The sequence below is a fragment of the Chiloscyllium plagiosum genome, unplaced genomic scaffold, assembly GCF_037043375.1.
Source record: "Chiloscyllium plagiosum isolate Xiang-an unplaced genomic scaffold, Cpla_swu_hap1 HiC_scaffold_35, whole genome shotgun sequence".
NCBI lineage: Eukaryota > Metazoa > Chordata > Chondrichthyes > Orectolobiformes > Hemiscylliidae > Chiloscyllium > Chiloscyllium plagiosum.
In genome coordinates, this window is record NW_028270173.1 from 17,634,025 (window position 1) to 17,648,342 (window position 14,318).

Here is a 14,318-nt window from a genome sequence, read left to right on the forward strand (position 1 = left end):
ATGCTAGAAAACTGGAAGGCAACATATGAGACAAATGCAGAAGACAACATTTAGTAGCCAAGAAGAAAAAGAGGGGATTGTAAGGTATAGGGTTAAAATTGTGCAGAATAAGGGAACAGGTGTTGCTTCTGCAAAAGCTTACATTATAAAATTAGGCTGTGCATGCAAATACTAAACAGTGAGAAGCGAAAACAGATAGAATTATCTATGACTAATAGGGCAGAGCAATCGTGGAGCGGGATGTACCAGGCATAGGAAAACAGAAGAAGCGAAAACAGGTAGAATTATCTCTGACTAATAGGGCAGAGCGACCGTGTCGCAGGATGTACAAGTAACAGGAGAATAGTGTGCCAGTCGCAGGAGGGATGTAGCCAACAGATGGAATTTAGTTTGGCAGGATGATCGCACGAAGACAGCAAACTATGTCAGGATAGTCACATATAAGGAATGAGATAAATAAGAGTAAGGGGCGACAGGCTTAGAGTAATGGGAGAAGTAAACAGAGGCGGAGAGAAGCTAGACAAAGGTGGAGCGAAGCTCGAGCTTGTGATAGGCTACGCGCTGCAGTAAAAGTAACCAATGGGGTGAAAAGGGTGGACCGAGAGATGCAGCTGAACAGCATAAATCAGAATGTAACCCTCAGATCAGGGTGCTTACTCATTAGGCACCCGTTCTTGCAAGTACATATCAATAAAATTCGCTGCTTCAGAATTTGACTCGGACTGAAATTTATTAATATGTGAGTTTTGTTTCTCACAACCTGAAGGCTACCATCTTCAGGTTAAGGATAGAGGTTGAGAAGGAGAACCCTTCATGGTAACCTCAGCTGGTTTAAGACTCAAACCGATGGTTTGCCCATCAGTCTTGGATGGCTGTCCCTCCCCCAACAGTAAACGTAAAGGTGCACCTTGTAGTCAAATATAAATAAATGGCCTGAGGTTCAGAAACAAAAAGCCTGTCGTTCAATCCTCCCGACGCTAGATGGCGACGATTCGGAGGACGAAATCCGCGTTTCGTGCGCCTGCGCCCACCCACCACAGCGGCACCCCGCCCATCCAGTCGGAAATATATTCTAATATATGATAAGAAGATTCCGACGCCGTGTCGCGACCCCGCCTCCTCAACGCCGGTGGGATGAATCGGGGGAGCAAGTGGGCGTGGTTGGGGTGCGTGAGCGCGGACCACAGTCAAATATATGCTAATCGAGCGGCGGCCGATTGGCAGCGAGGCCGCTTCCCCGCCCACCCTCCGTGAATAATGAATGATCAATAAGGTGGAGGAGGCGGGCCTGAAGAGTCGTCGTTCTGTAGCCGTTAGTCAGCCGGGTATTTTTTTCAATGATTATATATCAAGGGGGCGGGGCGAATGGGAGATAGCGAGAAGGGATTAAAAAAAAGAGAGCGAGCGAGAGAAGGCCGGGTGGGCGGTAGGTAGGTCTGGGGCGATTCGCAATCCGTCTCCATCGGGAGCCCGGCGTGGCGTAATTTGTCTTTTCCCCTCGCTCTGTGGACAGCGTCGGCCCGGAAGAAGGAGCCCGGGTGAGTATTGCGGGCCGATGGCCGCCGGTTGGGCGGTTAATCGGCGGAGTTTGTGTTCGAAGTGTTCTCGGTGCCGGGCAGGATTCCGGCCTAGGGCTCCGGCGCCATTTTGTTCTCAGGATGTTTCGGGCGGAGAGCGAGAGTAGGAGGTGGAGGTTGGGAAGGGGGGAGAGAGAGAGAGAGAGAGACCGGCCGGCCGGCGGCTCTGGCCTGCTCGCTCAACCCAAGCGGGGGTTTTGAGGAAGAGGTCAGGGGAGAGACATTTCTAAGCCATCCCCTTGTTTCCTTTAGGGAAGGAAGCAGCAGAGACTTCCCCGCCCCCCCCTCCGTCCACTTCCAGCGAAATACAGTCAGTGCCTCTCACTGACATCAAATTTCCAAAGCACAACATGTTGACCAGAGGGGCTCGGAATTTTACACCGGGATGTTTTTCTTTCATGATATTTATTATTATTTTTTGGGTTTCTGACTGAGCTGAGGTTACGAATTTCATCCCGACTTAGCAAACGTTTATTCGCCTTGTTGCTGTTGGTCCCCTTTTTATTTATTTTCAGCGTCTCGTTTATGCATTCGCGTTGCTTGCACTGAATGCTAGAATTTTTTTTAAAAAAAGAGCGAATCGGTCGTTTATGTTGGCTTGTGTTGAATTTGGCTGGTTGTTGGGGGGGGGGTCAGAGAGAGCCCCTGGGTAGTTATCGTTTGCCCAGTGTTTTTCTTGCAAGCGTAGCCCTTCATTTGTTAGGGGCTGTGTGCTGAGATACCTGGGCACCGACCCTTTTTTTTTCTTATTTTCAGCATGGTCGTCTCGGGGAGAGAGAGAGAAGTTGCCGTTGGAAGGGCATTTTTTGCTGAAATTGTGTAAAAAAAAAGTGCAGTACACCTACTGGATTTTGAAGGGGGGAGGGGTGTGAGTGTGGTTCATGAAGGTGCTGTGCAAATTCGTGCTAAAGCTGCCGCCTCCAACTATCCAACCTTCAACTGGGGCGCACTGCCTGCATTTCACTGGATAAGGTTTGTAAATAGAGGAGGAGAAGGGTGCCGGGTGGGTGGCTGAGTGGTGGTGGAAGAGACAAGGTGTCGAAGTCTCCGTTTCCTTCCCTAAAGGAAATGCGGGTGGTTTAGAAATGTTGCCCCTCCCCTTGCCTCACTTTCCTAAATTTTAATCAATCTGATCATTATACTTAATCACTGTTTTTGTGTGGCCTGCTTTCTAAGATTTTGTTTTATTTTAACTTTAAATTGTAATTTTGCATTGCAATTGCACAGCATTCCCAGCAGTATTGATTCCCCTTTCTTCATGTGCACCTGTTCAATGGGTTTTCATCTCCTTTAATGACTATAATCATCCTTCCACCTCCTGTTTTCCTTATCACCAGTAATCTTTCAGTAATATTTGCTGTCCAGATGCTCTACAGAAAGCAATGGAAATGCAAATTCATCAACTACAATGAGACAATAGGCCCAAACGTTATATATAGAAAAAAGCAAACGAATGTCATGGTAATATGAGAGATTTGTATGTAAACTATGCTTTTTTTGTATTTTTTGTGTCCTGGAGTTGTCTGAATCTGCCTTATCATTACTTTTGAAATGTAGTCAGTTATATCTGTAGGCAGATGCAAAATCTAGTCTTTCAAAAATGTTTGCTCAACTAGCATTGAGGTAAATGACCAGTTAATCTTCACGGTGATGTTGGTGGCAGAATAAATATTACCTGCAGAGTTGCTTTTTGTGCCTGCAAAAGATCTCTGCACTTCAATCAGGTGCAGAAGAACTCCATTTTCACATTGCTCCTGAAAGATTGCATCCAGGGCTTCTGTGCCATGCTGAAGTGCTGGCATAGATTATGTTTAGGCTTTTGGACCTTAAACCATGTACATTCTTCTTTGAAGAGTGCCAGCACTGAGTGAAAAGGTGCCCTGCTGAAGTCAAAATTCTGAGTCTTGTCAAATATTCTAGTCATGTATCTTGAATTCTTGGGTATTTATCATACCAAGGGAGTGAAATTCTTGCTATTTTGATCTTTTATTTGAAAGATTAATAATAGTGGCAGAATGTTACATCATGCCCAATAATACTTTCTTTTTCCTCCTCACCTGTGATATCTGCATGAAAGTATTTCTTATTCATTGCCATGTAACTGAGGGATTATATGACTGACTACTTTTGTGTCAATTAACATAGTGATCTGCTGCCAGGGCTTGACAGGGGCACAATTTAAGACTGTTAAGGACTGTGAAGAAAAATAGCTTCACATACAGAATGGTGAATCTTTGGCATTCCTAATCCCAGAGGGTGACTAGAGTCACTGAATATATTCAGAGATCAGTAGCTTTAACATCTCTCAATCTTAGCAAGGGATACAGGGGTAGTGTTGCTGAAAATGTGTTGCTGAAAAAGCGCAGCAGGTCAGGCAGCATCCAGGGAAAAGGAGAATCGAAGTTTCGGGCATAAGCCCTTCTTCAGGAATGGCTATTGTGAAATTAGAAAGGTTTCAGAGAAGATTTACAGAATACTGCCAAGGTTGGAGAGTTTGAGCTCGAGGGAGAGTCTGGATATGCTGGGACTATTTTCGCTGGAGGCTGAGGGGTGATGTTATGCAAGTTTATGAAATAATGAGGGGCATGGATAGGATAAATAGCCAAAGAATTTTCCTAGGGGTGGAGTAGTCCCAAAACTAGAGGGCAAAGGTTTAAGGTGAGAGGGGAAAGATTTAAAGGGGACATCGGGCAATTATTTTCATGCAGAAGATGGTGTATGTATGGAATGAGCTGCCAGAAGAAGTGCTGGAGGCTGGAACAATTACAACATTTTAAAAGGCATCTGGATAAGTAAATGAATAGGACGGATTAGAGGCATATGGACCAAATCTATCAGTTGGGATAGACAAGTTGGACCGGAGGGTCTGCTTCCATGCTGTGCATCTCTCTGATTCCAAGTGGAAGATTAGTTATGACCTAGCTGAATTTTAAAGGTGGCTGGAGGAGCCAAATGGCTGACTCTTCTGTGTGCTAGTTGTTCATCTGTACAATATTGAAGCTTTTACATTTCAATGACTGTACTATGTCTTGACTTCTATTTATTAGTTTGGCTTTTGGGATATTAGTGTCATCGGAGGTTGTGATTTTACATTTACCCTCTTGATATCCTGTAAGAAAGTGATCAAGTGCTTCTTCTAACTTGCATCTTTGATCAAGTGACTGAGGAAATCAAACTGTAAGTTGCTTGCAGGTTCTTTTGGAGCCTCCTTTCTTTTCCTCTCGCAAGCAAAATCCCTCTCAATTAATTGCTTATAGATGTATTACTGAATACACTTTAAGTAAAATCAGATTGGTTAGGCTGTCTGCAAGAGCCTTCATAGGCAAGGTAGATTTGAAGATGTTTGGCTTTTGTTTAATTTTGTTGTGTTTATCTTTTTGTTTTAGGGGATCAATTGTTTTCCTTGGTATGTGTTGCTTTTAGTCCAACCTGTTGACTTGCCTCATCTCTCTCACTGTGGAGGGCTGCAATTGTTATTGTGATGTCACTAAAGCCTTTACATAAGTAGTATGGGCTTGGAGGCAGGCAACCTAGGGCTCAATACAAACCTCACCTAAAGTTGCTTCTTACTAAAGTAAGTGAACTCAAAGTTTCACTGACTTCAGCTGAGTAAGTAGCTTCTCCAGATCTCACTAACCTGTTGAGCCATTTTAGGTAGAAAATTATGAAGACAGATTTCTTGCATTGTAGTTGCAAATTCGCTAATCGTTTCTGATCGATTGAAGCAGGCCTGCCAATGCAGCACTTGGACCTAGGTAAGCTTCAGGACAAATCCTAATTCTGCTTGTGGCCTTTCTTTTTCTGTGTTCTCCTATCCAGTAATTTCAAACTTCCATGAAGTTCAGCCAAAGTAGCGACTATAGGGAAATGCACTTTTTGATCACACTGGCTAAATATAGGAAACAGACAGTCATGATGCAAGTAATTTTTAACTCTGCTAAACTTAGTTTTCCTGAAAATTCTCTTTCATACCTGTAATGTCCATTGTATGCAGAACCAGCTTGGTTTTAATTATTGGATTGGCACAGCTACCATGCAAGAGCTGCAAGTTCTTAGTTTGTTTCTTATCTTGAATAATTGTCATTCAGTTGTTGTCGAAGAGGTGAAGAGACTGTTTTCGTGCTTGTCTTAGGCCTGGTGAAGTCTTAAGAGCAAACAGTGTCTCTAGATGGACCAGTGTAACCATGCCATCCTATTGTCTGTTCGTTGGACTTCTGTCCATATCCTTTCCACAGCTGTGGTGTTAGCTGGCTCCAATTCTCCCTTTGCAGAAAACTCTAGCTTTTGTTGTTTATGACTAGACCATCCCAGTGCTGTCATCACTGCAACCTGGTTCCATTCCCTGCAACTTGGTCTTGTTCAAACCTGGGCTGCCTGTATCCTAACTTGCACCAAGCCCATTCTCCCCTAACTATAACTGCTCACTAGCTGATGTGAGCTCCTCCATCAGTCCAGTTGTGTTGTATTTCACATCCTAAGCCTTGCTTCCAGATCCTTCCTTCCATGCCAACTCCCTATCTTTAATTTACAATCCTAAACCCTTTTCGGGACTCTGTTCTTCCAATGCTGTGGCCTCTCTTGCACTCTCTCTGTAAGCCAATGAACACTGGGATTCCTCTGGCCAATTTTTTTTTTTAACAGGCCTTTAATTTAGGTTAGATTCCCTCCAGTGTGGAAACAGGCCCTTCGGCCCAACAAGTCCACACTAACTCTCTGAACAGTGACCAACCTAGACCCATTTCCCTACACTTACCCCTGACTAATGCATCTCTCACTATGGGCAATTTAGCATGGCCAACTGCATGTCAAGATGGTCACTTGTAGTTTGCTTGCTCAATCTTTAGGTGCTTACTGATGTGTTAAAGATGCTGTATAAATAAGTAGATAAACTTGCATTTAGGTATTTTTGCCCTGCATTTGCGCCAGTTATTTTCAAAGCCATTGTGTGATTGTTGTTGGACTGTGGGCAACTTTTTAATTAAAATGAAAAAAGTTAAGGCATGCATGGCTGGAATTAATGTCTGGCTGCTTTTTTTTTTTGCTGAGGGCTTTTTATCATGTGGGGTTTATTTGTTGATTTTGTTAGGCCATTGTATAAGTGCTTAAAGTCTCCAGTTTTGTGTGTATCTGATCTTTTTGAGTCTTCACTTGCTAGCTCTACTCACAAAATTCCATCAGTAGGGGTGGTCTCTTTCTCTAATTGCCCTAGTGATGGCAATGTTTATTTCTGTTCATTTTTTTAAAAAAGTGCTTTGTTTTGGTGTTTCTGTTTCCAGTGTGCTTTCCTCTCCTCTGAAAGCAAGTAATGTTCCATCCACAACTTGCTGGGCAGTTAGTGCATATGAAAGACCTTATCCACACTGCCCACACCCCAGGCTTAATTTTTAAAATCTAAAAGGTTCTCATTCATTGTGTATGTTGATTCAAGATGGTGGCAAATATTCTGCCATGTTGAACCAGGAAGAGTATTTAAAGATTGCTCTTATCGTGTCACATATATACATTCCAGCATTGGAGGGAAGAAAGAAGGTGCCTCTGGAACTAGAGGACAGAGTGTCAGAATAAGAGGGGTGTTATTTAGCACGCAGGATTTTTTTTCACTTGGTGAATTCTTTTGCAATTCTGTGTCCCAGAAGGCTGTAAGGACTCAGTTGGTGGGTAAATTCAAGACTCAAACTCCCAGATATTCAAGATATAAATGAATGTGCTAGTGCATGAAAATGTTGAGGTAGGTCAGCCATGACATACTTGATTGTCAGAACAGGTATAAGTGACTGAATAGCATGTTCCTATTCACTGTATTCTGTTACATTTTGAAGCTGTTTGAGGCAAATCGTGATTAACTGGTGCTGCTACAATGTGGAGCCTTCTTTCTCTGCTCTGTACGTGGCTTAGGGGCAGGAAGCAGAGGATGATAGTTCAAGGATGTTTTAGTGACTGGAAGCCTGTGCTTTAGTGGCATAGTTGAGTGTGTTGCTGGGAAAGCACAGCAGGTCAGGCAGCATCCAAGGAGTAGGAGAATCGATGTTTCGGGCACATGCCCTTCAACTCGTAGCTTTTAGAGTGCTAGTTTGCTCTCTCTTTAAATCGTGCCATCGTACAAGTGAAAGGGGAAAAAGCCTAGGATTCTAAAATAATGGGAATTTCAGTCGGGAATTCTTTCCCAAGTTTCTGTGTATAGTCTCTGCTGTTTTTGCTGCAGTGGTATATGTGTTATTAAATTTGGGATCATTATCCCTGGATTTTAAGAGAATTTTTAGTCAGTAAAACATACTGATTTTTATGGTGTCAGTGGTAAGAGTGAGCAGTGATATGAAACTGTAGAAGTAGACTGAGTGAGAGTATGTTCTAAATAAAGATGTTCAGCGTTCCCATGGACTAGTTTGCCCAGCTGGTACTTCCTGTTGTGTGTTTATAATTTTTGCTGTGTGGTTAGGCTGATGATTTTCTGCTGTGCATGGGTGCTGGAGTACACTTTTTTTTTGGTAGTGCCAACGAGCGGAGGAAGCGGTTTCCCAGCAATTTGTCTGATCACCAACTGACATGCTTTTATTGCACCTCTTTCACTGTAAGAAGTTGTTTTTGTTTAACAATAGATATTCTAAGAAAAGGCCAATATTTCTAGTCAACAGACAACAGTTCTGGATTATCACACTGGAAGATTAGAGAGGTGTTTTAAATTTTCTTTAGAGGACAGTTAATACATTTTACCATGTGGTTATTGGAGCAGAGATTTGAAACTACATTTTGTTTAAGACTGGTATATAAAATGATAGCAAAATGGAGGAAATTTTATCTTCGAGCTAGCTGTGGTTGTGCTCTCTGCTTACCTTTTGGATTCTCTGTCCTAATTTTTATGATTTTGCTTTTAAATCAAAGTTGTAAACTGGAGAATGTTTGCTCATTTATTGAGGTCACTAATTTGTTCCCACTGAAATGTACCAAATTATGACAGACCTCTTTTGTATTTTGCTGACTTCTTTGTGAATTGCTTTTACGTTTGTTTAGTTAGGCTGTGGGTTTATATATTAGCTGTTTTGAGTCAAATTAGGTGCTTCCACTTGTGGGGCTGAAATCTTATTTTATTATGTGAAAATTGTAGGTTTTGAGGGGAAGCTATAGTATATTGGTAATGCCACTAAACGTTTAGATCAAAGGCATAGGTTAATGCCAAGGTAACAAATGTTCAAATCCCAGCTTAACAAATGCCAAAATTTGATCTAACATTTGAATTTTTTTTATTCACTTGTTGCCTGTCCTTTTGTTGCATTTGTTAGTTAATGTAGTCTATATCTAGTTGAAGATCGTATGAGGAAAGACTGAGACACTTGGGGCTGTTTTCATTAGAGAAAAGAAGGTTTAGGGGTGACTTGATTGAGGTGTACAAGATGATTAGGGAGTTAGATAGGGTTGACAGTGTGAACCTTTTCCCGCGTATGGAGTCGGGTATTACAAGGGGGCATAGCTTTAAATTAAGGGGGGGTAGATATAGGACTGAAGTTAGGGGTAGGTTCTTCACTCAGCGAGTCGTAAGTTCATGGAATGCCCTGCCAGTAGCAGTGGTGGACTCTCCCTCTTTATGGGCATTTAAGCGGGCATTGGATAGGTATATGGAGGATAGTGGGTTAGTATAGGTTAGGTGGGCTTGGATCGGCGCAACATCGAGGGCCAAAGGGCCTGTACTGCGCTGTATTCTTCTATGTTCTATATGAAATTTTAATAAGACTTTTGACAAGGTTTTGCATGGGAGACTGGTTAAGTTCAACGCATGGGTCGCAGGGTAATTTGGCTGAATTGGTTTCGTGGCAAGAAGCAGAGGGTGATGGTTGACTGGAAGCCTGTGCTGAGTGGCATACCAAAAGGTTTGGCGCTAGGCCCTTTGCGGTTTGTGTACACTAACAATCTAAACACGAATGTGGGAGTTCTCATCTGTGAGTTCACCGATGACATAGTCATAGATGTACAGCATGGAAACAGATCCTTCAGTCCAACTCATCCATGCTAACCAAATGTCCTAAATTAATCTAGTCCCATTTGCCAGCATGTGGCCTCTATTCTGCTAAACCCTTTATATTAATGTACCCTTCCAGATGCCTTTTAAATAGTGTAATTGTACCAACTTCTGCTACTTCCTGTGGCAGCTCACTTTCACATGCACCACCTTTTGTGTGATAAGTTGCCCCTTAGGTCCCTTTTTTTAAAATCTTTCTCCTCTCATTCTAAACCTTTTGCCCTCTAGTTCTGAACTTTCCAGCTACAGGTATAAAGACCATGTCTATTTACCCTATCCATGCCCTCCAGATTTTATAAACCTGCTTTAAAGTTTGCTTGCTGACATTTTGTCACCATACTAGGTAATGTCATCAGTGAGCCTCCGGTGAAGCGCTGGTGTTATATCCTGCTTTATATTTGTGTTTAGGTTTCCTTGGGTTGTTGTCATTTCCTGTTCTTTTTCTCAGTGGTAGATGGGGTTCAAGTCGATGCTTGTTGATAGTGCCAGACTACTCAGACCTCTTGGCAACATGGTAGCCCACAAACCCACCAATGCACCAAAGCAGAAGCTAATGGGCTTAAAAGACCTTATGCAGATGTCACTTACAAATACTTTGGAAGAACTGTAACAAACACTACATTGGACAAATGGGCAGAAAACTAGCCACAAAAAGATCTGATCCACTATCACTGGTATCCGTGCATACAGATAAGGAGGATCACCACTTTGACTGGGACAACACATCCATCCTCGGACAAGCCAAACAGAGATGCTTGAGAATTCCTAGAAGCATGGTATTCCAGCTGGAACACCATCAACAAACACATTGCCTTGGACTCCATTTACCACCGTCAGAACAGGAAATTACATCATCAACCCAAGGAAACCTAAACATAGCAATAGATAGTGGGACATAACACCAGTGCTTCACACAGGAGGCTCACTGATGTTACTTAGTATGGCAATGAAACGTCTGAAAGCGAACCTTTCAGTTCAGTGAGCAAACTCTGTACTTAGTGCTCTGACCAATAAAGGAAAGCATACCAAACGCTGCCTTCTCTATCCTATTTATCTGTGACTCCACTTTGTAAACTGGTGTGGTAAATAGGGGGCAAGCCTTAAAATGCATGGCAACATAGATCAGATTAAATTCAATTTGCCACTGTTCAGTCTAAAAATTTGAGATGATGCATTTTGAGAGGATTAACAAGGTGAGCAAGTACATATTGAATATAATGAACTTCATCAAAACCTCAAACATCTAATCAGCAGATCCAAACACCCTGTTTGATGGCTAACTTTTGGAACAGCACTGTTTACTCCCAATTGACAGAGACAATAGCCAACCTCCTGGACAAACTGAACAGGGAACCAATCAACAAGGACAGCACACTCCAACTACTGGAACTGTACCTGGTCACGCACTTAATATTCAACAGCCAAATATATGAACAAATCAATGGGACACCTTTGGTTTCACCCATCTCCAGGCTCAGCAGAAGCACTAATGCAAAGGCTAGAACAAGCAGCCCTTCCAAAAGTCGAACCCAAACTTTGGATCAGGTATGTGGGCAATGCTTCTGTAATAACTAAAAGAACAGATTGAGAGTACACACTGGATTATCAACACTGCCCACAGGCCTCAAATTGACGAGAGAAGGAAGTTGAACAACCAGCTCCCATTTCTGGATGTGATGGTAGAAAGAACACAACAGGGAATGCACAACAAAAGTGTACAGAAAAGCCACACACCGACCAGATCCTGAATTGTAACAGCAACTACCCAAACACTCATGAGATTCTGCATTAGGACACTTTTAAAACAAGTTACAACACACTGCAGTGCAGAGAAGAACACCTCTACAAAATCTTTGCTAAAAACAGATATCCCTGCAACTTATCTGCAGATGCCTGGCAGACAGACAACGTAATGTGGACATGTCACAACCCAACACTAACTACTACCTTTTTTAAATATAAAGCTATCTCTTATATAAGTCTTGGAACTGACAGCCAGACTTCATTGGCCACTCAAATTCATGACCGCACCGAAACCAAGAGTGGTGCTAAGACAACTCACCAGAACAAAAGACCCAATACCCATCATGTACATCACGTTTGTTCTGCACAAGAGTCCATGCAGAGACTGCACAAAATCCGATGTAGGACAAATAGGCACACAACTAGCTTCCATATTCATGAACATCAACTAGCTACTAAATGCCACGACAGCTATCCCTGGTAACAATACGTGCCAACAACAAGGACCACAAATTTGACTGGGACCACAATAATAGGACAAGCCAGAGGGCACGTAGAGAATTTACAGAAGCATGGCACTCACCCACAGACTTCAATAAATCCTGACCTCGACACAATATACCGACCACTGCAATGAGCAAACGTAACCAGCAACCAAATGCAATGCGAATGAAACCAAATAAATTCCAACAGACAGCAGTGCTTCACGTGTGGCACCATAGCACTGAGGATGTCACCAGAGAAAGGGGATGAAACAGCTGCAAACTCACTTCCTAGCTTTGCAAACATATCCACAACTGCAACATATTGAATGTTTGGACCATAGGAAGTGCAGCTGATCAGAGGCACCTTGGTATGCATGTCCATAGATCCTTGAAGGCAGCAAAATACTTTATTTTAAAGTGGTTAAGCTGACCTATAGAATACTTGAGTTTTTAGTCAAGACATTGAATGCAATAGCAAGATAATACTTTTGAGAGAGTTAGGTCACCATGCTATAAAAAGGATGTGATTTCTACTAGAGCAGGAACAAAGATCCAAGAAGTTTTGAATTTGGTTGGGGTGGATTCAGATAGTGTCTAGATAAGTATCTTTAAATCAACCAGTTCAGAGATGTTATGACATCTCTAGAACAGGTGGGACTTGAATCCAGGCCTCCTTACTCAGGAACACTACCACCGTGTTCTTTTTTTTTGGAGGTTCAGGATAACATACACAAAGGTTTGAGGGACATAGACAAGATAGATGAGTAATTTTTCCCCCTTTTTGTTTTAATGAAGGAGCCAAGAGGGAGAAGTGTTTAGAGGGGATTTTGAGGAAAGATTCCTCACCCAGAGGATTGTGGGTATCCAGAACTTTTTTGGTTAAAAGGCTGGTAGAGGAAGGAATCTTCAAGATATCTAAATGTAATGTTAAAAGATTTAAATTGGAATATCCCTCTGGACACTTATTATATTAAAAGGGTTAAATTGCACTGACTGAACATGGACAGAGTATCTGTGAGCATTACAGACTGACCTTTATAAAGGGGATCTGTGTTTGCTTTGTTCAGGGCCTCTTTGACCTGACTTCGAATGCCTGCGAAGAGGGTCAAAAGGGTCACCAAGCTTGTACAGGCTTTAATAAACTTTACCTGTTTGCAGAAGATGGTATGTGCAAATTGCATCTTGTGAAACCCCTGGAAAAGAACCTAAATATAAGAACTATCAAGATGAATACTTGAAACTCCATAGTGCACAAGGCTGTATGCCAAATGCGAGGGAAAACTGACCTGGTCTTGTGTTCTGATTCTCAAGGCTTTACTCAGCTGCAATATGGATTTGCAGGCACCAGCAACTAAGCAATTTGACCAAAGTACTGAATTATTTTTAAATCATGACTTGCATTTCAAGAGTGCTTTTTGAGGTGTAGTTGCTGTTGTAATATTTAAACATGGCAGCTAATGTATGCACAAACACTCAAATAGCAGTGTGATTGTGATCAGACAGTCTGTTTTGATTTGAGGGAAAAACATCTGGGGAGGACATGGGATGATCTAGTGCTTCAAAATGGTGCTGTTTAGATTCTTTTATCTTTTGTTTTATACTGGCAGGTATATTGGACTTAAAATACAGGTAGAATTTGGGCATCCCTCGGTGCTCGGCCATTATTTATTAAACTTCCCTTGGTGCCCCTGGGACTGTGGTGCTGAGCTGCTTTCTTGAACCTCTGCATTCCATTTGGTGTAAGATAGATCATCAATGCTGTTGGGAAGGGTGTCTCCAGGACATAGTGACACTGAAATTATGGTGTAAATTTCTAAGACCGGTTTAGAGGCAAACCTGTGTGGAGCACTACTTGCATCTGCTGTCCTTGTCCTCTATATTGTAGTGGTTATGAGTTTGGAGGTGCTGTCAAAAGAGCCTTGATGAATTTCTGCAGTACATCTTGAGCATCAGTGTTGCAGTGAGTGAATGTAGTATCAATCAAGTAAGCTGCTTTGTCCTGCTTTTTGAGTGGGAGTGCAGCGGAGGTAAGGCGAACCAGGAAGGCTACAGCTAAGGTAAGGGAGATTTTTAAAATTACTTACCAGTAGTGGCCAGCGGTGTTTTTCCTCCACAGTAGGAGCGGGAGGAGTGGCGGAAGTGATGCAGACCAGCGGGGCTGCCGGGAAGGAAAGTAAGTGACCGTATATATTAGCAAGGCGTGAATTGGAGCTGGAGCTGGATGAACTGCGGATCATTCGGGGGTAATTGAGAGGAGTAACCGGCAGTTGGTCACTCCTGAGGCTCAGGATAAGGATAGATGGGTTACAGCTGGAAATGTGTTGCTGGAAAAGCGCAGCAGGTCAGGCAGCATCAGGAGAATCGACATTTCGGGCATTAGCCCTTCTTCAGGAATGAGGAAAGTTTGTCCAGCAGGCTAAGATAAAAGATAGGGAGGAGGGACTTGGGGGAGGGGCGTCGGAAATGTGGCTGGAGGGTTGGAGGGTTCCTCATCACCTCGGG

The 14,318-nt window shown here is 42.7% G+C and overlaps 1 protein-coding gene across 7 annotated transcripts in view; it reads left to right on the forward strand.

The window, feature by feature from the left end:
• The first annotated feature begins 1,385 nt into the window (after nucleotides 1-1,385).
• The window catches only part of LOC122541410 (protein PRRC2A-like), a 139,698-nt gene continuing 126,765 nt past the window's right edge, over nucleotides 1,386-14,318 (forward strand). For 5 of the 7 annotated variants that reach the window (XM_043678160.2, XM_043678166.2, XM_087979328.1 and 2 more), the window contains exon 1: nucleotides 1,386-1,538. The gene's annotated coding sequence lies outside the window, so the exon portion shown is untranslated. Of the gene's footprint in view, nucleotides 1,539-2,333; nucleotides 2,550-14,318 lie in introns of all 7 variants that reach the window. The other 2 variants (XM_043678161.2, XM_087979327.1) reach the window with 2 other exon arrangements.